Below are 17,859 nucleotides of genomic sequence, written 5' to 3'. Positions count from 1 at the left end.
CTCCTGACCTCGTGATCCGCCTGCCTTGGCCTCCCAAAGTGCTAAGATTACAGGCATGAGCCACTGCGCCCGGCCTAATTTTTTTTTGGGGGGTGGGGGGCAGGGAGGCTTTCTGATAAAGACCAGAAAACCTTCTAGACAAATTGTAAAGGAGTTGTAATACTAAAGCTCTAACTTTTATTAATTAATTCATTCATTCTCAACAAGGCTGGAGTCCAGTGGCACATCACAGCTCACTGCAGCCTCGACTTCCCAGGCTCAGGTGACCCTTCCACCTCACCCTCCTGAGTAGCTGGGACTACAGATGTGCAGCACGACCCCAGGTAATTTTTTGTATTTTTAGTAGAGATGCGGTTTCGCCACGTTGCCCAGGCTGGAGATCTAATTTTTAAATGTGACAAATTTGATTTATTGAAATCCACATACCATAAACCACATAATCAGCACTGAATTTCTTTCTGGCCTATCTGTTATACTTTTCAAAAGTAGTAAAGCAAAATGATATGTGTAGTGGAAGGTTCAATACACTTGAAGGATGTGGGCAGACATTTCTGGATCATTCTCCTTCACTAACTTCCTTAGAAAATGAAATTTCCCTGATCTCAGTATTCTCAATTAAATTTCCTTTTTTTTTTTTTTGAGACAAAGTCTCACTCTGTCACCCAGGCTGGAGTGCGGTGATACAATCTTGGCTCATATCAACCTCTGCCTGCCAGCTTCAAGCAATTCTGCCTTGGCCTCGCAAGTAGCTGGGATTACATGTGCGTGCCATTGGGCCCATATAACTTTTGTATTTTTAGTAGAGATGGGTTTTTGCCATGTTGCCCAGGCTGGTCTTGAACTCCTGACCTTAGGTGATCCACCCTCTTCAGCCTCCCAAAGTGCTGGGATTACAGGTATGAGCCATCACATCTGGCTTTAATTTTTGTATTTTTAGTAGAGGCAGGTTTTCACCATATTGGCTAGGCTGGTCTCGAACTCCTGACCTCGAGTGATCTGCCGGTCTTGGCCTATCAAAGTGCTGGGATTACAGGTGTGAGCTACTATGCCTGGTCTCAATTAAATTCCCAAAGACCTTTCCAGGTCTATGATTTTAAATAAACCAGCTTCTTGGCCTGGTAAAATGTCTGGGGTTGGTAACAACAGATATGTTTCCTGTAAATAACACTTTTTGTGCACACAAATGTGCCTTCTCATTAGGCAATCATTATTTTATAAATATTTGATTTCAGAGGCTCTAATGGGAGCAATTCTAAGAAGTGAGTGAAGCCTTGTTTTCCAGCTGTGCCAGGCCAAATCTGCCAAGGCTCAATATACCCTTCCCCCCCCCAGATCAACACCAAAACGCATCTCGTGCACTCTGGATCCAGCCAGCTTGGTGCCACAGAAATGCTAACATTACTAATATGCAAATGACAAAGGACCATTCTCTTCTTGTTTTAATCTGGGTTTTAGAAGATATTTAAAAATTTTTTTTTAATTGGGAAGTAGTATGACACAGAAGATCTTGGAGTTAGACTCTTAACTCCCCCAAGTCACTAGTTCTGTGACTCTGCAGAAGTTACTTGAGCCAGGGCGGGCGCGGTGGCTCAAGTCTGTAATCCCAGCATTTTGGGAGGCCGAGATGGGCAGATCACGAGGTCAGGAGATCGAGACCATCCTGGCTAACCCGGTGAAACCCCGTCTCTACTAAAAATACAAGAAAATTAGCCGGGTGAGGTGGCGGGCACCTGTAGTCCCAGCTACTTGGGAGGCTGAGGCAGGAGAATGGCGTGAAACCGGCGGGGCGGAGCTTGCAGTGAGCCAAGATCGCGCCACTGCACTCCAGCCTGGGGCACAGCAAGACTCCGTCTCAAAAAAAAAAAAAAAAAAAAAAAAAAAGAAGTTACTTGAGCTCTCTGATCAAGTTTCCTCAACTGTGAAATGGTGGTCACAGTACACAAACCATCAAGATTTCTTGTGAGGATTAGAGACAGTGAAGGAAAGTGGCTCAGAATTTGTAAGGTGTAAATACGGGCTATAGAAATGATTATTCATACTATTTCTGGTGAGTTTCTCAATCTTGCTATTGTGAAGGAAAAGAATGAAAATTGCTCTCCACCACCCACACTGGCCACACAGGAAAGGGCTCATGCTTCATGCTTTGGAGGCACAGTGGTTAGGAACACAGGTCCCATGGCTGGGCTGCCTGGGTTCTCACCCCACCTCTGCCATTTACCAACAGTGAGGCTCAGCTTGCTCACCGTATAGATGAGGGACAATGACAGCACTTAACCACAATGGGAGTTTTGCAGCATTAAATAAGATAATTCGAGTTAAGTGCCTAGTACAGAGCCTGGCACATGGTAAGTCTACCATAAATGGTAACATTTCACTTTTTATTTTATTTTTTAGTTTATTTTTTGAGACAGAGTTTCACTCTTGTTGCCCAGGCTGGAGTGCAATAGCGCAATCTCAGCTCACTGCAACCTCCGCCTCCTGGGGTTCAAGTGATTCTCCTGCCTCAGCCTCCTGAGTAGCTGGGATTACAGGCATGCACCACCACGTCCAGCTAATTTTGTGTTTTTAGTCGAGACAGGGTTTCACCATGTTGGTCAGGTTGGTCTCGAACTCCTGACTTCAGGCTATCTGCCCGCCTTGGCCTCCCCAAGTGCTGGGATTACAGGAGTGAACAACCGAGCCTGGCCCAATTCACTTGATTTTTAAAATACAGTGATCAGAGAATTTTATCACCCTTTATAGGGTACAAAATGTTACATACTACATAAAAACACCATATTTTAAATAAGTAAATCTAGAAATAGAGACCAGAAGATAAAGAGTTAGTAGTAGGTGTATTTAATGGAGGAGGGTCATGAGTGACTTTTTTTTTCCTGCATTTGTCAAGTTTTTTTTTTTTTTTTTTTGAGATGGAGTCTCACTCTGTTGCCCAGGCTGGAGCGCAGTGGCCGGATCTCAGCTCACTGCAAGCTCCGCCTCCCGGGTTTATGCCATTCTCCTGTCTCAGCCTCCCGAGTAGATGGGACTACAGGCGCCCGCCACCTCGCCCGGCTGGTTTTTTGTATTTTTTAGTAGAGACTGGGTTTCACCGTGTTCACCAGGATGGTCTCGATCTTCTGACCTCGTGATCCGCCCGTCTCGGCCTCCCAAAGTGCTGGGATTACAGGCTTGAGCCACCGCGCCCGGCCTTGTCAAGTTGTTTTTTAATGGAAACGTATGATTTGTATAATTGTAAAAAACATAATACAGTTGTAAAAAGATGTATTACTTGTGGCCAAACATAGTGGGAGAGCTTCAACTCAGGGAATAAACACAGCTACATTTTATGCCCCATGTTAAGAATGGAATGGAGGTTACTCATCCAAGCAATAAAAAGATAATTAGGTCAAGATAAGATAAACATAAATTTTAAAAATATAACTAATAAATTTATTCACAGTAAAAGATGATCGATCGTAAAGATGGGAGCAATCGGCCGGGTGCGGTGGCTCATGCCTGTAATCCCAGCACTTTGGGAGGCTGAGGCAGGCAGATCACCTGAGGTCAGGAGTTTGAGACCAGCCTGGCAAACACGGTGAAACCCTCTGTCTCTACTAAAAATATAAAACGTAGCGGAGTGTGGTGGCAGGTGCCTGTAGTCCCAGCTACTTGGGAAACTGATGCAGGAGAATTGCTTGATCCCAGGAGGGGGCAGTTGGAGTGAGCAGAGATCTCATCACTGCACTCCAGCCTGGGTGACAGAGTGAAACTTCAGCTCGGAAAAAAAAAAAAAAAAAAGGATGGGCACAATCTTCCGCATAACCCCTTCAAAAACTGTTCTTTTAGGCTGGGCACAGTGGCTCATGCCTGTAATCTCAGCATATTGGTAGGCTGAGTGGGAGGATCACTTGAGGCCAGAAGTTTGAGAGCAGCTTGGGCAACTCGGTGAGACCCTGTCTTTACAATAAAATTTTTAAAACAGTTAGCCGGCTGTGGTGGTGCATATCTGTAGTCCCATCTATTTGGGAGCACTGCTTGAGCCCAGGAGTTGGAGGTTACAATGAACTATGACTGAACAACTGAACAGCAGCCTGGCCAACAGAGCAAGTCCCCATCTCTAACAAAACAACAAAAAACTATTCTTTTTCTTTTCATTTTTTTTGAGACAGGGTCTTGCTCTGTCATCCAGAGTGGAGTGCAGTGGCATGATCTGGGCTTATTGCAACCTCTGCCTCTCAGGTTCAAGTGACTTTCCCATCTCAGCCTCTCTTGTAGCAAGGATTACAGGTGCCTGCCGCCACGCCCAGCTCATTTTTGTATTTTTAGTAAAGACAGGATTTCACATACAAAAAATTAGCCAGGTGTGGTGGCAGCTGCCTGTAATCCCAGCTAATTAGAAGGCTGGGGTAAGAAAATTGCTTGAACCCGGGAGGCAGAGGTTGCAGTGCGCCGAGATTGCACCATTGCACTCCAGCCTGGGTGACAAGAGGAAGACTCCGTTTAAGAAAAAAAAAAAACATAGGGTTTCACCATGCTGGCCAGACTTATCTCGAACTCCTGACCTCAAGTGATCTGCTCACCTCAGGCTCCCAAAGTGCTGGGATTACAGAAGGGAGACACCACGCTTGGCAAAAAGCTTTTTTTTTTGAGACGGAGTCTCGCTCTATTGCCCAGGCTGGAGTGCAGTGCCGTGATCTCGGCTTACTGCTAGCTCCGCCTCCTAGGTTCACACCATTCTCCTGCCTCAGCCTCCTGAGTAGCTGGGACTACAGGCGCCTGCCACCATGCCCAGCTACTTTTTTGTACTTTTAGTAAAGACAGAGTTTCACTGTGTTAGCTAGGATGATCTTGATCTCCTAACCTCGTGATCTGCCCGTCTTGGCCTCCCAAAGTGCTGCGATTACAGGCATGAAAAAACTGTTTTGTTTTTGTTTTTGTTTTTTTTTTGGGAAGAGAAAGAGTGTAAACAAATGTTCTCAACAAATTCCAGATTATTTCTGATAACCAATCATTTTTGCTCATTATTTTTATGTTTAAGAACATTTAAAAAACTTCTAAGTGCTTTCTTTTGGACAGCCTCTTCACATTGTTACAGAAGTGGGAGATCTTATATAGGTTTTTCGAAAAAAAGTAGGATTTTCTTAAAGTAGTTCCTTTATTCTACTAATGCTGATGAAACAATGACCATGTGGAGAGCATTAACCTAGGAGAGGACAATCAAACCATTAATATCCATTAAGCATCTCCTAGGAGCTGGTGGAATTGGTGTCCGAGGAAAGAATAGAGACAGCCAGGTATGGTGGCTTAATCCTAGTACTTTGGGAGGCCGTGGAAGGCGGATTGCCTGGGTTCAGGAGTTGGAGACCAGCCTGGGCAACATGGCAAAACCCTGCCTCTGCCAAAAATACAAAAAAAAAAAAAAAAAAAAAAAAAAAAAAAAAATTAGCCAGGCATTGCGGCAAGTTATTGTGGAGGCTGAGGTGGGAGGATTGCTTGAGTCTGGAAGACGGAGGTTTCAGTGCGCTGCGATCTTGTCACTGCACTCCAGCCTGGGTGATGGAGTGAGACCCCAACTCCAAAACAAAAACAAACAAAAGAAAGACAGACAGAGACTTCTGAGTGAGGACTGTGAGAGGGCGAGGGGTGGCTTGGGCACTGTCCTGGTGTTTGCACTGAGCGAGGAGAGACAGCTGGAGACGCACGGTTGACACGGGGTCTTGCATGCCAGGTTGATCAGAGGCAGTCAGAAGGGAGACAGGAGCACAGAAAGGTTTCAGAGGCAATAAGATCAGCAAAGCTGGGCTTGGTGATGCTAAATCTCATCACGAATGAGTGATACGCTGGAAGCAGGGAGAACAATTAGAGATAAGTTAGAAATCAGGCTGGACACGGTGGCTCACACCTGTAATCTCAGCACTTTGGGAGGCTGAGGCAGGCGGATCACGAGGTCAGGAGTTTGAGACCAGTCTGGCCAGCATGGTGAAATCCTGTCTCTACTAAAAATACAAAAATTAGCTGGACGTGGTGGTGCACGCCTGTAATTCCAGCTACTTGGGAGGCTGAGGCAGGAGAATCGCTTGACCCTGGGAGGTGGAGGTTGCAGTGAGCTGAGATCGTGCCACTGCACTCCAGCCTGGGCAACAGAGTGAGACTCTGTCTCAAAACAAAAAACAAATAACTAAACAAACAAACAAAGCAGGTGTTCTCACTTCCGGGGGTAGGATGGCAGAAGAGAAAATGCAAAGAAGAGGCTAAATCTGAGAGATGTTAAGAAAATAATGTATAGGCTTCAGTGACTAGAGAGAAAGAATGATCAAAGATGCTGGTTAGGGCCGGGTGTGGTGGCTCACGCCTGTAATACCAGCACTTTAGGAGGCAGAGGCAGCGGAGCATGAGGCCAGAAGTTAGAGACCAGCCTGGTCAACATGGTGAAACCCCATTTCTACTAAAAATAAAAAAATTAGCTGGGCGTGGTGGCGGACGCTTGTAATCCCAGCTACTCAGGAGGCCGAGGCAGGAGAATTGTTGGAACCTGGGAGGCAGAGGTTGCAGTGAGCTGAGATTGCGCCATTGCACTCCAGCCTGGGCAACAGTGCAAGATGACGTCTCAACAAAAAACAGACAAACAAAAAAAGAGATGCTGGTTAGATTTCAGAACAAGGGAAGAAAAACTCTACTTCTGAGAGAAACTGCATCCCCGAAAACAAATCTTAGTGTCAATCTCGGAAAGAATGTAAGTTGAATTTCAGAAATGCTATGTTTGAGGTAATAAGACATCCAGGTAGAAACATCTAGTGAGAAGCTGGAGACACAAAACTGTCATTGGGAATAAGAACAAGGCTAAAGGTATGAATTTATGAGTCATCTGCAGAGAAATTACAAATAACATATATAGAAATTAATCTCTCTTGGCAGGGTGCGGTGGCTCATGTCTGTAATCCCAGCACTTTGGGAAGCAGAGGTGGGTAGATCACCTGAGGTCAGGAGTTCCAGACCAGCCTGGCCAACATGGCAAAACCCCATCTCTACTAAAAATACAAAAATTAGCCAGGCGTGGTGGTGTGTGCCTGTAATCCCAGCTATTCGGGAGGCTGTGGCAGCAGAATAGCTTGAACCGGGGTGGCAGAGGTTGCAGTGAGCCGAGATCGTGCCATTGCACTCCAGAGCCTGGGTGATAGAGTGAGATTCTGTCTCAAAAAAAAAAAAAAAAAAAAAAAAAACAAATTAATCTCTTACAAATTAGCCTTTTTTGGGGGGCTACGGGGACGGTCTCACTTGTTTTGCCCAGGCCAGAGTGCAGTGCGCAGTGGTGTGATCATAGCTCCCTGCAGCCTTGACTTCCCAGGCTCAGGTGATCCTCTTTACCTCAGCCTTCCCAGTAGCTGGGACTAGAGGCACACACCACTACACCTGGCTACTTTTTTATAGAGGTGGAATTTCGCCATGTTGCCCAGGCTGGTCTTGAACTGGGCACAAGTGATTCTCCTGCCTCAGTCTCCAAAAGTGCTAGGACTACAAGCTTGAACCACTGCACCCGACCAAATTAGCCTTCTAAGAACTAGAATAGGCCGGGCACAGTGGCTCACGTCTGTAATTCCAACACTTTGGGAGGCCAAGGCAGGCAAATCGCCTGAGGTCAGGAATTCAGGACCAGCCTGGCCAACATGGCGAAACCTCATTTCTAAAACAATACAAAAAACATTAATCAGGCATGGTGGTGCACACCTATAGTCCTAGCTACTCGGGAGGCTGAGGCAGGAGAATCGCTTGAACCCAGGAGGCAGGGGTTGTGGTGAGCTGAGATCATGCCATTGCACTACAACCTGGGCAAAAAGAGAGAACTAGAATATATCAGCAGTTGCCTACTGAATCTGCAAGTTCATTTCTCATGAGAGAAAACAAATCACATATAACATTAAAGGTGTATTTTACAAGTCACATCTTGCAAAACTGAGGTCACCATTAGCTCTGTTTTGTAATTCCCTTTAACAAATTAGAAACTGCATGGACTTTGATTACTTCTTAAGAGTTTTGCCAGTTTCATTTCTCCCTAAATTCAAAAAGCAAAAGCTAACAGAGAGTCTACATCCACAAACAAAATCAAAGGATATTTTCTGTTATAACACTTGCCCGTATATATGTTGGTTATTTACACAAATTTTACAAAGCAGTACTTTTAAAGGAGGGAAGTGCCTCTTTTTTTTTTTTTTTTTTTTGAGACGGAGTCTTGCTCTGTCGCCCAGGCTGGAGTGCAGTGGCCTGATCTCGGCTCACTGCAAGCTCCGCCTCCCAGGTTCACGCCATTCTCCTATTCTCCTGCCTCAGCCTCCAGAGTAGCTGGGACTACAAGCGCCCGCCACCATGCCTGGCTAACTTTTTTTGTATTTTTTAGTAGAGACGGCGTTTCACCATGTTAGCCAGGATGGTCTTGATCTCCTGACCTCGTGATCCGCCCGCCTCGGCCTCCCAAAGTGCTGGGATTACAGGCGTGAGCCACTGCGCCGGTGGAACTGCCTTTTAAGTGATAAAATCTAGTTCCAACACCAAAGTTAGAAGCTGTGGTGTTCTGACTTGGGTAAACACACCCTCCTGCACTGGCTATAATGAAAGGCCTCTTTGAGAAGGCCTCCAGCTCCTAAGGATGTTTACAGTTGTTCTCTGGATACGTGGCTAGCTCTCAGCAGCAGGCTGCAGGCGTTAGAAGCAGCTCTCAGCTACTCTTCTCTTCACTATTTTCTCCATCTCAAAGGCACCAAAGACAAGGAGGTAGGGGCAGATGTGGACAGGATTGCAGGGAGGAGAATCATTCTATTCCTACCCCTGGTGCTCCGTTCATATGGATATACTTGTGTTTAGGAAATTATAACTGTTAATTACCCAGTTTAGTTGATCTTAGCCAAAGGCTGAGAAGCAATAATTACTTAGTTCAAAAACGAATGGGAAGAATGACTGGGTTTGGGAAAATCTACAAAACAGCAAACAAACAAGTTTAAAACCATAGACCGAATACCATAGAACTGAAGAGTACAGCAAAACCTCAGGAATTTCCATAGGCACCGTGTCATTCTGAAGAGCTGAGGTTTCTAAATAAAAAGCTGGGTCTTCAACTGGAGTCTGGAGAGATGCCTCGGGAGGTCTGAATTCCACGCCGCGCCTGTGTTTGTGTATGTTATGTGCACGTTTCTGGAAGGCAGTCTATAGGATTTATTAGGCTCTCAGAAGGGGCCAACTCCCAGAGGAGGTTAAGAGCTACTGTTGATCTATCGGGATAAGAGGGTCTTAATGTGCGACACACTTCTGCCTCTTGCAGTGGTTATAAGGAAGCAGGTAAGCCTCACCATGGTGATGCACCATTATTATCATGATCATCCATCTTCTGTGTCCTGGAACAGTCTCACCACCAGCAGCCACAGCCCTACTGGGACAACATCTGGCCTGCAGGGAGGCTTTCCTTCACCTGGTGTTTTTTCTCCCTTTTCTTTTTAAGTTAAATGTGGTGCTAGCATTTACAAAAAAAAAAATCTGATGACATAAAAATCTGGATTTCTGGCTTCTCTTGAAAAAAAAAAAAAAAAAACCCAGAGATCTGGCAATGCTGGAATCGCATCGTGCATGACAAGATCAGCTCGAGCCAATGAACTCAGCAGCCGTGCCAGCGTCAGCTTGCTACATTCCTCTCCCACCTGTCCTTTTCAGTTCTGTTACCTGCCTGACCCCCGAGCTTTCATCCCCTGTCCCATAATGTGATGCCTTCTTCCAAGTATACTAATGGGTGTATGGCTGTTTCTAGGCAGCTTGGCTTTAGGAGTTCTGTCAGCTTAGAGCTTTTCTCTCTCTCTCTTCTTCTTCTTCTTTTTTTTTTTTTTTTTTTTGGAACTAGGTCTCACTCTGTTGCCCAGGCTGGAGTGCAGTGGTGAGATCATGGCTCACAGTAGCCTCGACCTCCCCAGGCTCAGGGGATCCTCCTGCCTCAGCCTCTTATGTAGCCTGTACTACAGGTATGTGCCACCACACCTGGCTAATTTTTTGCAGAGATGGGATTTTGCCATGTTGCCCAGTCTGATCTCGAACTCCTAAACTCAAGCAATCTACCTACCTCCACCTCCCAAAATGCTGGCGTTACAGGTGTGAGGCACTGGGCCTGACCAGAGCTTTCCTCTCTCTTGATTTCATATCAGGTCGTTACTTGTCATTGTTGGCACAACTGACAGGAAACCAACATCATAATCTCTGAGGATTTGGACAATTCCAAGATAAATAATCAACATGACCTTCTCTATGTTTTCCCGAAGACATGCCTAACTGACAAAGTATAATTATCTTTAAATCCCTAAAAGAAAAGGAAAGGCTGGGAACACACACAATCTCCCAATGATACATGTAACTAAAGAACTTGTTTCTGGCCCGGCGTGGTGGCTCACACCTGTAATCCTAGCACTTTGGGAGGCTCTGTCTCCCAAATGGAGGTAGGTGGATCACCTGAGGTTAGGAATTCGAGACAAGCCTGGTCAATGTGGTGAAACCCTGTCTCTACTAAAAATACAAAAATTAGCCGGGCATGGCGGTGCACGACTGTAATCCCAGCTACTCAGGAGGCTGAGGCAGGAGAATGATTTGCACCCGGGATGTGGAGGTTGCAGTGAGACAAGACTGCACCACTGCACTCCAGCCTGGATTGCAGAGCGAGACCCTGTCTAAAATAACTTATTTCTTAGTTCTGGGATGCTGGGATGAACGTGGCTATTCTTCCCCGGACTTCAGGAGGCTGAGGCGGGTGGATTGCTTGAGTCCAGGAGTTGGAGACCAGAATGCCAGTCCGGGCAACGTGGTGAAACCTGGTCTCTACAAGGGAACGGTTTTTCTGACTTGGTGAATGATCATCTACAGATCTATCCAGAGGGCTATTCTCCAGGAGGCAGTGGCACCCTGTTTGCTTCTTTAGTTGCCCAATTAACACTTAGGAAAGTCAATTAATACAATCATTCTGAGTTTATTAAAGAGGAATGCATTAATTCTGAGTTTAAGAACTTTTTTTTTTTTTCTTTTTTGAGACGAGTCTTGCTCTGTCGCCCAAGCTAGAGTGCAGTGGTGCAATCTCGGCTCACTGCAACCCCCACCTCCTGGATTCAAGCGATTCTCATGCCTCAGCCTCCTGAGTAGCTGGGATTACAGGCCCCCATCACCATGCCTGGCTAATTTTTGTATTTTTAATAGAGATGGGGTTTTGCCACGTTGGCCAGGCTGGTTGTGAACTCTTGACCTCACGCGATCCACCCATCTTTGCTTCCCAAAGTGTTGGGATTACAGGCTTGAGCCACTGCACCCAGGCTAAGCATTATTATACCCTTACTTATAAAGATCTTGTGGTGTAATGATTGTTAACTCTTTAGAAATCGTAATCTTTATCCAGAATCACAGGGAAAATAAAAAAAGAAACTGTAATTTTTAAACCACTTGGTTCAGCAGTATATGATCATGGTTGCCCCCCTTCACTCAACATACATTTATTATGACCATTGTATATGGCTAATATTTGAACTTTTGGCCTCCAGTGATCCTCCCACCTCAGCCTCCCAAGTAGCTGGGACCATAGGCGGTGCCACCACGCCCAGCTAATTAAATTTTTTTTTTGTACAGACGGGGTCTTGTTAAGTTGTCCATGATGGTCTCAAGTTCCTGGGCTCAAGCAATCCTCTGGTCTTGGCTTCCCAAAGTGCTGGGATTATGGTATGAGCCCAGCTGACCTCAATTGTTTCTTAGCAAGAAGGTTCAGTGTAAGAATAGAAAGATTTTGGCTTCTATGGGCCTCTGGTTACGCTAAGTTCTCTCATTTTATATTAACTGACAATAGATAATAATGACTTCTTTTTTTTTATTTTTTTTATTTTTGAGATGGAGTCTTGCTCTGTGGCCCAGGCTGGAGTGCAGGGGCATAATTTTGGCTCACCGCAACCTCTGCCTCCTGGGTTCAAGTGATTCTCCTGCCTCAGCCTCCTGAGGAGCTGGGATTATAAGCGTGCACCACCACACCTGGCTAAATTTTTCGTAGAGACGGGGTTTCACCATGTTGGCCAGGCTGGTCTCAAACTCCTGACCTCAGGTGAGCTGCCTACCGTGGCCTAAGTGCTGGGACTCACAGGTGTGAGCCACTGTACCCCGCGATAATTATTAATATTTACTGAGGCCTTCAGTAAATATTAAGGGCATAAATAATATTAAGGGCATAACAATCATATGGAATAAATATTACTACCATATCTATTTTACAGATGAGAAAGTGGAGGCCTAACTAGTAAAGGGCAGAGCCACGTTTTTTTTTTTTTTTTTGAGACGGAGTCTCGCTCTGTCACCCAGGCTGGAGTGCAGAGGCCGGATCTCAGCTCACTGCCAGCTCCGCCTCCCGGGTTTACGCCATTCTCCTGCCTCAGCCTCCCGAGCAGCTGGGACTACAGGCGCCCGCCACCTCGTCCGGCTAGTTTTTTGTATTTTTTAGTAGAGACGGGGTTTCACTGTGTTAACTAGGATGGTCTCGGCCTCCCAAAGTGCTGGGATTACAGGCTTGAGCCACCGCGCCCGGCCAAAGTCATGTTTTAAATCATGGTCTGGTTCCTGGTTGGAAACCAGGTGGAAACACCACAAGAAAAAAAAAAAAAAAAAAAAAAAAAATCGGCCGGGCGCGGTGGCTCACGCCTGTAATCCTAGCACTTTGGGAGGCCGAGGCGGGCGGATCACAAGGTCAGGAGATCGAGACCGCAGTGAAACCCCGTCTCTACTAAAAATACAAAAAAATATTAGCCGGGCGTGGTGGCGGGCGCCTGTAGTTCCAGCTACTCAGGAGGCTGAGGCAGGAGAATGGCGTGAACCCGGGAGGCGGAGCTTGCAGTGAGCTGAGATCAGGCCACCGCACTCCAGCCTGGGCGACAGAGCGAGACTCCATCTCAAAAAAAAAAAAAAAAAATCATGGTCTGACTTAAAGCCTGTCTTCGTAATACATCATTATCCTGATAAAGTAATCAATAAGTTATTAGTTCAAAGGACTGATTTACACCTTTATCATCTAGGCCGCATCATAGAGATGCTACTGCACAGCTGAGAAAAACAAACTAGCATTTGACCACGCTGCATTTTGGCACATGAACTCTAGCTGGTAGCTGTTAGGGTGAGTATGCCGTTCCACACAGAGACATTTACAATAGAAATAGGGGTAGGAATGGGTGGGGGAAACCCCTATTTCTGACACTCCAGGTCCATTCCTGGAGATATCACTATAACTACCAGCAGAATACTACAGAAATTATTAAATATCTAAAGAGTGCCCACCCATTTATAGTGACTACTACTAAAATTAAAACGTGCTCAAATGTGGCCGGGCGTGGTGGCTCACGCCTGTAATCTCAGCACTTTGGGAGGCCGAGGCGGGTGGATAAAGAGGTCAGGTGTTCAAGACCAACCTGGCCAATATGGTGAAACCCTGTCTCTACTAAGAATATAAAAATTAGCTGAGTGTGGGACTCCATCTTAAAAAAAAAAAAGAGACGCATTTACAGTCACTTATTGTATAAAACGTTGCATTTTCAAACTCCAACTAGGTTTTTTTTCTGGACAGGGTCAGAAACCAGTAGAGCAAAGGTGACTAGCTCCTCTAGATGCTAACTTGCTGCCTAGACCTTAAAGCCCTGTGATTTATTGCCTTGGGTGGTGTTGAGTAAGATGAGGGCGGGCTGAGAAGGCCATCCTGGCTCTCACTGTAGCCTGTCCACTTTCATTTCTCATGGCATATATTCAAGGACCCATCCTGTACTACACTCTGCAGATGTTCAGCAACTAGATAGCTATCAAAAACTATGGGTAGTTACCAAGTTACCCACACCTTAACTATTGGGTTTTGTTTGTTTTCAATCTTTTATTTTATTTTTTTGAGACTGAGTCTCACTCTGTCGCCCAGGCTGGAATGCAGTGGCATGATCTCGGCTAACTGCAACATTTGCCTCCTGGGTTCACACGATTCTTGGGTTTCAGCCTCCTGAGTAGCTGGAATTACAGGTGCCTGCCACCACACTGAGCTAATTTTTGTATTTTTAGTAGAGATGGGGTTTCACCATGTATCCCAAACTGATCTTGAACACCTGAGCTCAAGCAATCTGCCCACCCTGGCCTCCCAAAGTGCAGGGATTACAAGCCTGAGCTACCGCGCCCAGCCTTGGACATTTTTCCTTATCCTCACATTGTTCCCTTCATCTGTAACACAGCTTCACAGCATTGCTGGGTCAAAAGTATCCAACTGAAAAGACCCAAATCAACTGTCACTTGAAAGTCTTTAATGACTAACTCCCCAACACCCAAATTAATCTTTCTTGTCTCTGTGCATTAGCATAACCTTTATTTGTGTATGTTTTCTCATCTCCTGGACTATAATTTCCTTAGGCTGGTAGAGTTGAACCAGTATGGTCTTAGGAGTGACACTGATCTGGGTTCCAAATCGGGTCCCAATTTATTCTTCCTAAACTTCCTATTTCCCACTGATCCGTCTAGGATAATCATGTCAATTTCGAAGGGCTGTTGGGAGGTTTACTTAAAAAAATTTTTTTAAGGCCGGGCGCGGTGGCTCAAGCCTGTAATCCCAGCACTTTGGGAGGCCGAGACGGGCGGATCACGAGGTCAGGAGATCGAGACCATCCTGGCGAACACGGTGAAACCCCGTCTCTACTAAAAAAATACAAAAAAAACTAGCCGGGCGAGGTGGCGGGCGCCTGTAGTCCCAGCTACTCGGGAGGCTGAGGCAGGAGAATGGCGTAAACCCGGGAGGCGGAGCTTGCAGTGAGCTGAGATCCGGCCACTGCACTCCAGCCTGGGCGACAGAGCAAGACTCCGTCTCAAAAAAAAAAAAAAAAAAAAAAAAAAAATTTTTTAAAGAGACAGCGTCGTCTCCCTATGTTGCCTAGGTTGGTCTGGTCTCCTGGGTTCAAGGGATACTCCCACCTGGGATTACAGGTGTGAGCTGCGGAGCCACGCCCTGTTGTGAGGTTTAGATGACAAACTATACGTACTCAAAGTTTACTTTGTGGCTGATGGGCATTATCAACAGAATTATCAACAGCAGCATTTATTCAGTGATGGCTACCTACTTAGTGCCACTGCCAAACGCTGGAGCCAAAAAGCAAACAAAGCTGCCCTGGAGAAATACAATCTTTCCATCAAGTTTATGGATACAGGGAAAAGCAGAGCACATCTGTCAGGACATACCCAGGCTGGGTGTAGACAGAACAGCAGCTACAAGAACAAACAAAACAATCCCATCAGCACGTGCAGTCCGTGCCGGCTCGGGGGTGTGCCCTGGGAAGAGAGTAAAGCTCTTTCCTATTGGCGATTTGGAGCGTGACATCAAGACCACCCCTTGCAAAGGACGGACCAATGGGCCTCGGCGGGGAGGACCCAACGGCGACAGTTGAGGGCTTAACAGGATCCCCGTTTAGACACAACCTGTCATTTGTCGCCCCCTCCCGCCAGCTTTTTAATAAAAGAAAATTCCCGGCCGGGCGCGGTGGCTCAAGCCTGTAATCTTGGCACTTTGGGAGGCCGAGGCGGGCAGATCACTTGAGGCCAGGAGTTCGAGACCTGTCTGACCAACATGGTGAAACCCCGTCTCTACTAAAAATACAAAAATCAGCCGGGCGTGGTTGCGCGCGCCCGTAATCCCAGCTACCCAGAAGGCTGAGGCAAGAGAATCGCTTGAACCCGGGAGGCGGAGGTTGCAGTGAGCCGAGATCGCTCTACTGCACTCAGGCCTGGGCGACAGAGCGAGACTCCGTCTCAAAAACGAAAAAAAGAAAATTCTCTTTTGCACAAATTATTTCCGAGCCGCAAGTCGCAGAATCAGAAGAGCGGAGTTCTTGCCTGGCCCCAGCGTGACTTTGGGATTTCACTTTCTCCCTTCTGCGCTTCGGTCACCTTACTTTAAAGAATGCGCACAATTGCTCCGCCTTGGGCCAATAACATGCCTCGCCAATTAGACCGTAAACTCAGCGTGGCGATTAGCAGGAACCTCGGGCCGCTGCAGGGTGTGGCAAGCGATCCTGGCGGGCAGACGCCCCGAGGTCCCCCTCCAACGTTTTTGGAAGCGACACCTCCTCCTTCCCGCCCTAGAGAGCCCCTGGAGCGAATGGCTCTGACCCTGACCCCCGAAAGGGCGCAGGCGAGGCCCAAGGACCGGCTGTGCGGACGTGGGGCTCTCGGGAAGGGATAGCGCGGTTGGCCAAGCTGGGGTCCGAATCCCGCGGCCAGGAGTGGGGATGCTCAGGACTCGGGCCTGCGTGAGGAGAGGCCCCGCGCGCCTCCTGTGACCCGGCCGGGGAGGCTCTGCAGAAGGGATTCCCCCTCCGTTTTCACGTCACGCCCCGAAATCAAGCCCGGGTCGCCCCCTCAGCACACCCCAGCCGTGTCGCGGCTTACCATTCCACTCGTCCCGGGCCAACCGAGCCATTATTCCCAGCCCGGACGCCCGCGGGAGCAAAGGAAGAAGTAGAGGCTTCGCTACCGGAAGTAACAAGACGGACTGCGGGGAGAGTGCCCCGGACCCGCGACCATAGAGGAGAGGCCGCTCTCCTTTCAGAACCTCCCTCAACCCCGCGACCTCCGCGCTGCCTAGAGCGGCCACTCCCAGCTGGAAGAAGTGGGCGCATGCGTAACATCGCCGGTCCCGCCCCTTCCTTTTCACCCACAGACCAAGTACCCGGGAGTGTCAGTGTCTTTTCCTGCTGGGCGGCTGTTTTTGTATCCGGAGGATACAAGCTTTGCCTAGAAATTAAAATAATATTACAAGACCGCACTGTACTCTCTACAGTTATTTTTTTGCCTTCACATTTTGTGTAGAAAATCACAGGACTATAAGTTCAATTTGCGGTGTTAAGAATCGGAATTAAATGACTTTTATTTCTATTACAATTTTTTTTCGTAGAGATGGGGTCTTGCTATGTTTTCCAGGCTGGTCTTGAACATCTGGCCTCAAGGGGTCCTCCTGCCTCAGCCTTCCAAAGTGCTGAGATTACAGGCGTGAGCCACCTCGTACAGCTTGAAATGATTTTCTTATCGCCACATTTCGCCCCTTCCCAGCGTCTAGGTCGCAGCGTCTAGAATTTATGCTGATTATCTGGTTTTGTTTTGTTGTTGTTACTTGTTTTTGAGTCAGAGTCTCGCTCTGTCGCCCTCCAGACTGACGTACAGTGGCACGATCTCGGCTCACTGCACCCTCCGCCTCCTGGGTTCAAGCGATTCTCCCACCTCAGCCTCCTGTATAGTTGGGACTACAGGCGTGCACAACCACGCCTGGCTCATTTTAGAATTTCATTTTATTTTTATAGAGACATGTTCTCGCTCTGTTTCCCAGGCTGGTCTGGAACACCTGGGCTCAGGTGATCCTCCTGCCTCAGCCCCCGAAAACTCTGGGATTACAGGTGTGAGTCATGGCGCCAGGCCCCCATTAAACAGTGATTTATACAGAGTTATTAATACGGTACTTCCCAGTTCACATTGATTAGCACCACTGAGCCTCAATACAATCCTAGGATATTGAGGTTTAGGATGGTTTAATACATTCCAGAACTAATAAGTGACTGAGATAGATTTTGAAAATAGGTCTTTAATCAATTTTCTTTTTGTTTGTTTGTTTGTTTATTTTGGAGACGGAGTCTCGCTCTGTCGCCCAGGTTGGAGTGCAATGGCTCACTGCAACCTCCGCCTCCCGGGTTTAAGCAATTCTCCTGCCTCAGCCTCCCGAGTAGCTGGGGCTACAGGCGTGTGCCGTCACGCCAGGCTAATTTTTTGTGTTTTAGTAGAGACGGGGTTTCACCGTGTTGCCCAGGCAGGTCTCGAGCTCCTGGCCTC

The 17,859-nt window shown here is 47.1% G+C and overlaps 1 protein-coding gene and 1 non-coding gene across 12 annotated transcripts in view; both read right to left on the bottom strand.

Moving 5' to 3' along the window:
- The window catches only part of BFAR (bifunctional apoptosis regulator), a 43,151-nt gene extending 26,623 nt beyond the window's left edge, over window positions 1–16,528 (bottom strand). For all 11 annotated transcript variants that reach the window (XR_012429495.1, XR_012429496.1, XM_065537311.1 and 8 more), the window contains exon 1: window positions 16,429–16,528. The gene's annotated coding sequence lies outside the window, so the exon portion shown is untranslated. The remainder of the gene's footprint in view (window positions 1–16,428) is intronic.
- Window positions 104–165, bottom strand: LOC123570697 (U7 small nuclear RNA). Its single transcript, XR_006694954.1, has one exon. It is a non-coding gene; the product is annotated as a U7 small nuclear RNA (small nuclear RNA).
- Window positions 16,529–17,859: the final 1,331 nt, after the last annotated feature.

The sequence above is a fragment of the Macaca fascicularis genome, chromosome 20 (assembly GCF_037993035.2).
Source record: "Macaca fascicularis isolate 582-1 chromosome 20, T2T-MFA8v1.1".
In the NCBI taxonomy this organism is placed as follows: domain Eukaryota; kingdom Metazoa; phylum Chordata; class Mammalia; order Primates; family Cercopithecidae; genus Macaca; species Macaca fascicularis.
The sequence above is the reverse complement of the archived record's forward strand: the minus strand, read 5'-3'. Positions and strand labels throughout refer to the sequence as shown.